Genomic DNA, 7,410 nt, shown 5'->3' with positions numbered 1-7,410 from the left:
TTCATGAGAAGCCACTTTGAAGATATCAATATGTAATACAACAAGCATTGTTAATTCCCTACCACTTTGTTTGCAACTCTGTATTGTCTGTACTGATCTTTTGATGTAGTAAAATGTTATCTGTCTGTTAATGTTTTCCTCCTTTTATTTTAAAATAAAAAAAAAATTTCATCCCTTGTATAAGCTTTTGGCTTAGCCGGCTCTTCTTTTTCTAGAAGGTTGAGGTTCGCCATTAAGTTCGTTATTTGTGGTTGTTTTGTTTTCTTTTTATGGGTATTCACTGCTATAAATTTCTCTCTTAGAACTGCTTTCATATTATCCCATAAGTTCCAGTATGTTTTATTGTCATTATCATTTAATTGTAGAAGTTGTCTAATTTCTTCTTTAATTTTATCTGTGTTTCATTGGTTGTTCAGGAGGGTGCTATTTAATTTCCATGTGTTTATGAAGCTCTTGTGGTTTCTTTTGCCACTGACTTCCAATTTCATTGCACCATGATCTGATAGTATTAATAGGATAATTTCAATTCCTTTGCATTTGTTTAAGCATGTTCTATGAGTTAGTATGTGTTCTATTTTAGAGAATGTCCTGTGTGTAGCTGATAAGAATGTGTATTTGGATGTTGTGGGGTGGATTAATCCATGAACAGCTATTAAGTCCATTTGTTCAAAAGTTTGGTTCAGTTCTAATATTTCATTATTGATTTTTGTCTAGTTAACCTGTTTTTTTGTGACAGTGGGGTATTGAGATTCCTCAATACAATTGTATTAGTGCTTATTTGATTTTTCAGGCACATTAATATTTGTTTTATATAGTTGGGCTCACTGGAACGTGTTGCAGGTATACTTGTGATTGTTACTTCTTCCTCTTGGATTGTTCCCTTTATAAGGGAAGCATCTCTTTTAGTCAATCTTGGTTTGAAATTCACTTTGTCTGCAAATGGAATAACTACCTCTGCTTTTTTCTGGGTTCCTGTCACATGTAATATTATTTCCCATTATTTGACCTTCAGTTTATGAATTTCTTTTTTTAATTAAATGTTTTTCTTATATGCAGCATATGAATGGACTTTGCTTCTTAATTCATTCTGACAGTCAGTGTCTTTTGATTGGTGAACTGAGATCACTAACATTGGTGGTTGTAACTAATATGTGTTGACTTATGCTTGTCATGTTATCTTCCTGTTGTTAGCTCCCTTCTTTTATTCCCTTCTTCTGTTTAATTGTTTGCCTTGCCTGGTGGATTCCTTCTGTATGGTTCATGTAACTGTATTCCTTGTTATGTCTGCTAGAATGTTCTTCAAAACATTTTGGAGTGCTGGTTTGGTCATCTTAAATTTTCTTAGGTGTCCTTTGTCATGGAAGTATCTTATTTCTCCATCAGTTTTGAAAGATAGTTTTGCAGGGTGTATCAATCTAAGTTCAAGATTGTTTTCCTTTATGACTTAAAATTCTTCATTCCAAGCTCTCCTTGACTTGAGGATTTTTGCTGAGAAGTCAGCTATGATTCTGATGGGCTTTCCTTTATAGGTGATTTGTTTCTTTTCTCTAACAACTTTTATGATTCTACTCTTGTGTTGAATTGCTGGAATTTTGACAGTGGTATGCCTGGATGTAGATTTTTTTATCATGGCTAATTGGAGTTTTACATGCCTCACTTAATTGTATGTCAAATTCTTCTTCTTTTCTGCCAGGGAAGTTTTCTGCCATGACACCTGTGAACAGTTTTTTTCAGAATATCATTTGTGCTATCTCCTACTTTTTCATTGATGCCAATCAATCTTATGTTATTCTTCTTTTCCTTGCCTAGTTGCTGCTATATTGATTTCTCATGGTCCCTTGCTATTTTGAAGAAATCTTTTTATAATCACTAATGACAAACCTTCTATATCTGAGATCTTGTCCTCACATTGGCTTAATCAGCTGCTGATACTTTTAATAGAATTTTTATTCTCCTGGATATCTGCTTGAATCTGCCTTAGGGAGTCCATTTCTTTCCTATGATGAATATTCATTTCTTCCACAAAACTCTTAAGGTCCTCTATTTTTGTCTGTATCTGCTCTAGATTCACTAAGCATGATTTTGATTATGGGGACACCATCTCTGAAGTTATATGAGAAATTGTTTCTCATTTGATTTTTTTCTAGAGCCTTATTCAATTGCTTTGTTGTTATCTCTTTAGAGAGGCCAGGTGGCTGGCTTTCAGATTGCCTGACCTCATTACCCCTTGGGTTTGCCTTTGGTGAATTGGATGTTTAGGGCTGCATCTTGTTTAGGTGTCTTCTCATTTTCCTTTTTTTATAGTTTAATTCCTAGGGTGATGCTTGTAAATTGCCTATGGTGGATTGCTTTATTGTTATTATTTATTTGTTTTTTTGTTTTTGTTTTTTTCTCCTGTACCGGGAACCGAACTCACGGCCTTGCACTTGCCAGGCAGGCGCTTTTGCCACTGAGCTAAATCCCCTATTGTTATTATTTAGAACTGTTAGAAAATGACTACTTGTCTGAGGTGTCTGACAGGTGTAACTGGTTTTTGGGTTTCAAATCTGTTACAAAATCCTATGTCTTTAATTCACTGGGGATGAGAAATTGCAGCCTATTTGACCCAGCCCCTGATTCTTTGACACCGCACTACAGTATTTTCTGTGACTGTTAGTCAATCTCAGTCTTGAAATACCGGGAATAACAAAATAGAATCAAACACAGCCTAGAAAATGACATACCTAGTTAATCATTAATTTGCCACCTTTAACCACACAAACTAGATTTGTGGTTATATAACAATATCTAAAATAAACCAGAAAATTATACACAGTTCACAAGTCCTTTATATGTTAATTTGGCCCTCAGGGATTAAAATTTAAAACGGGCTAGGGAGAAAACAGAGAAATGGAAGAAGAGGAAGAGAATAGAGGTAAGGCTGGAGAACAAAGAGGAATCATACTAACTTTGGGAAACTGGTGCAGAAGACTAGAGGGAGAGAGAGAAGGTAGAGATAAAAAGAAGAACAGAACAGAACCACAACCACAAAGAGGCTAGAAACAACATCCACACTCATATAAAAACAAGATCAAACCATGAAGGGGAGAAAACAGAACACAGAAGTAAAACCACCACAAAAGGAGAGAGAAATAAAGAAAAGAAGAAAGTTCACTTCCAGGTATTTCTCTGCTGTTAGTGCTAGACAGTGTGTGGAGACAGAATACTGATCTGTGTTGATTTATCCCAGCAAGCCAGCAGTAGCTCTTTTGTGGGGTAGTGGATAATCTCAGTGAGCCTGCACCTTCTTTGTGTGTTGTGCATGCTTGTATGCATGTGTACATGAATGTATTACTGGTTTTTTTGGGGGGGTTACCAGGAATTGAACTCAGAACCTTGTGCTTGCCAGGCAGGCCCTTGTGCCACTGAGCTACATCCCCAGCCCAAGCCTGTACCTTCTGGCTGAGACCAGATTCATTCAGCCTGTGGCCATCACCACACCTTCCATTGGTCTGATCCCAGCTGGGAGACACTAGATAGAGCCAGCAGCTGTTCTGCATTCTGAGGTCAGTCAGCCTCCTCTCCAAATGACTCCCAGCCAGGCACTCTCTCTGGCAAGACAAGTGAGCCCTCAGTACTCATGGCCAGCTAGTGTAATCTCTCACATCTGCTTCTTCTGCTGCATCTCGCCATGGAGGTGTCTGGGGTCACCAGAACTCACCATGTGTTCACAGAGTAATTCAAACCTGTGAGGTAACTGAGAAAGTTCCATCAGTTACCTCCTTCTTTGAAATTTCTCTCTTCACTTTCTCTGTGGGCTTCAATTAGTGCTGCATATCATTGTTGGGTCCAGAGGACCCAATTCCCTCCTTCTTGTCTTCCAAGATGCTATATTCCAGCATTTAGATGGTGACTCTTAGAAAGGCTCTTCCTCTGCTACTTACCACTCTGCCATCTTGGTGTTCCCTTTCAGCACGATTTGTAATAGCTGAATCTTGGAAACAATCCAAATCCCCATCAACCAATGGATAAAAAATATTTGGTATTTTTTATACAATGAGTACTACTCAGCTATAAAGAAGGATTAACTTAAGTTTTTATAGGTAAATGGATGCAACCTGACATCATACTCATAAGTGAAATAAATCAGACTTACATGTGTAAATATCTTACTGTCTCCCTAGTGTAAGAACTTGAAAGTAAATAAGATCCAAAATGTTCAATAGATATTATGAAATGGGAAAAAACTGTTCAAAAGGAAAGAGAAACTGGGATAGGAGAAAGGAGAAAAGAAGTGAAAAGGAAAAATATATGTACACACATATGATAATTAAGATAATTATACTACTAATTTCCATTAGTTCATTGGAAAGAAATGTTTGTGCCTATATTGTTTGCTCAATCTGAGCACCTACTTTAAAGATAATAATATGCAATGTAGTAACCATTTTTACTCTCCTACTGTCTTGTTTTGAAATTTTTTTAGGATTTTGATTGCAAATGTTTTAATATAAATACACATCTTCCTCAGACAGAAATAAAGTGGTTCTTAATAATTACTGAGAATATAGAGCTTTATCAAGAGGATGCAGTATCTACTGCAAAGCTGATCTGCCTGGTTACACAGTCAGGTGAGAGGACAAAAGAAGTCAGTACAAACAGTTGTTGACAGAAGTTACAGACACACAAAATCTCCAGTACAATGAATTTTTAACAGTCAGCTTCTGCTAATTGGAAACTTCAGGTCAAAGCTGACCAGTCTCCTTTCTTCCAGGAACACTGGGTATGGCAGAACAGAAAGTGCCTTAAATTCTTTTAATGCAATTGTCACTTGTAACGTTTATTTTACCTGGTCTATGTGGAATGTACTGAAGGAAACTGATGTGTTTGCTGAAATTTTATATCACTGTTTTTATTGTTTTTTCTCTTTAAAATAAAATTAAAAAATAAGGATGTTAGTGTCTTCTAAGCAAGGGAGAGGATATTGTGGAGGCTTAATGGTAATCTGACTTTTTACTGCAATAATTAAAAATTAAGAAATATACACCATATATTTGATCACTCCTATAAGTTGCCATTTTAAGGCTTTCTCCAGAGATGTAGTTCAGTAATGTGAAGGCCATCTGGCTGTTGCTAATTGAACAACTGAGCAATAACTATTTAAAGTCCATTTTACTATGGCTTTCCCTAACTTCTAGTCTGAACTCTAATAATGAAATGTTTGAAAATTGTTAAGCAGTTTCCTTAACTTGTTTAACACAGTGATCATTGACATTTCTTCAAACTGACATAGGATTTATGTCTCAATAACATAATAACATTTAGTGAGCACTGTGGTTTCAGAAAGATTTATGCCTGATCTGTAATTGGAGAATGAGTTACACTCAGGAGTGGTAGAACTATGAGAGGCTCTGCTAAAACACCAGCATCCTGCTGCTGGACTGCTTTCCCCAGAGGGAAGAGAGATGGCAATATTCACTCCCTGACATCCTTCCTTGATAGATTTTTAATTAGAGAAAAATTAGAAAACTAGCTTCCTTCTCTCTGCAAAAATGTTTTGAATCACTCTAGCTTCCATTAGTTATTTCTAAAAATTCCAAATCGTCTTGGACAAGACAGGAAGGAAAACAATCCCAGGCTCTCGACAGCAGACAATACTGTTCAGTTTTCCTATTATGGAGCTGACTTCATGGAAAGGACAATTCAGTGGCCAAGTTTTGTCTATCTACTTGGAGACTCTGTCAGTGTCCAGGTCACTGGATGCTTCTCTCATCTGCGTTGATACCCACAGAAAATCTGCCAGTAGGTTATTATGATCTCAGAGAAGTTCCAGTGCACTCATCAGGAGACTCAGATTTAGAGGAAGTCCCTGGTGGTTTAGATGCTGGGCTCTGGGGTGGGCGTATCTGAATCTGCATCCTGGCTACACTGTCATCTAGCTCTGCAACCTTGACCATTGCCTGATTTCTTTGCATCTCCATTCTCTCCTCTGCAAATCAGGACAATAGTACCTAACTCAGGGGATTGTTCTAGGAAAATTTGAATTTTACAGTATCCAAAATGCTAATAGTGAGATCATTAAAGGAAAGCGGGGGGGAAAGCAGAAACAAGAAATGTCTAAGCACTTTGAACTGGATTTATTATAAGTCTTAGACTTAAATTTCAGCTCTGTTCCTTGGTATCTATGGAAATGGTGGGAGACATGCTTTGTAACTGATAGAAAGAATACATATGAAATCATTTGTGAAAAAATATATTACATGGCAGACACAATATACTGTATATGCATTTTTGTTCTGCTTTCTAAGCAATCCAAAAAAAGAGTAGATTCATTGAAATCCTGATTACCGAAGTGTTAGGTCATGAGGATGGTGTGTATTTCACATCACAAAGCTGTCCTTGCACACATCTGTGAAGTGGGCACAGATTTCCTGGCATCCTCCCACTATTCCTCTTGGCATCCCTTTCTTTAGGCAGGAACACCTACTTCCTACCTCCCTAAGGATTTCCCTTTTTAAATATGTTCACAAGTTTTTTTTAAAGCAGCACTTCGTTAACTTGTTAAGTAATAAAGGCAAAAAGATTATGAAAACTGAGGGTACTAGAACTTTGGTACAAAACTGCAAGAGGAAAAAAGAAAGCCTTAAAGACTTGGGAACTTTGGAAATATCATTTCAGTGGTAGTGTCCAGAAAGACTTCTTGGATATTGGTCCTTTCTAGTCTTTCTCCCTTTCACAAAATGTAATCCAGTCAGATTTCCTGCGCCATCTGTCCTCTCTGCATACTCTTTTGTGATCAAGCCAGTTCCCACTGACCTATATTATTGCCTTCCTGCAACCCTGGTGCCTTTGTCAGGTTCTGCCCTTCACTCACCTTCACTGGACCATTCTGGAGCTCGTGCTGTGCACTAGCAAGATGATGCATCCATGTTGCTTAAACTCTTTTTCCTTTTTTCCTCTGCTGCACACTCATTATTACAAAGGTAAATTCCCACATGTTAGAATTTCTTACAATGTAAAACATTAAGATACTTAGTATTTTCCATTTCTAGTTTAAGAGAAATCTGCATGAGTTACCAAACTTAAATTTTATTCAAGTATTTATTTTCTAAGTAATAAGCAATAGAAAGCGAAAAACACATGGTTTTCAAAGAAATGCCTCAAAGGTGCCCAATCATTACTTTTCTTTTTTTTTTTTTTTTTTTTTTTTTTTTTCTCCGGTACCAGGAACTGAACTCATGACCTTGCACTTGCCAGGCAGGCGCTTTGCCACTGAGCTAAATCCCCAGCAATAATTACACAAGATTTCTACAGTCAAAGAGACAAATAACTTTCTAGGATAAATTATAATGTTAGTAACTATTATATATTTATAATTCTTACCTTTGTTTTGTCAGTTAGTTAATGATGTGCATGGTATAATATGTATAG

Source organism: Chinchilla lanigera, unplaced genomic scaffold (genome assembly GCF_000276665.1).
Source record: "Chinchilla lanigera isolate Chin_1 unplaced genomic scaffold, ChiLan1.0 scaffold00061, whole genome shotgun sequence".
Lineage (NCBI taxonomy): Eukaryota > Metazoa > Chordata > Mammalia > Rodentia > Chinchillidae > Chinchilla > Chinchilla lanigera.
Note: the sequence above shows the minus strand (reverse complement) of the source record.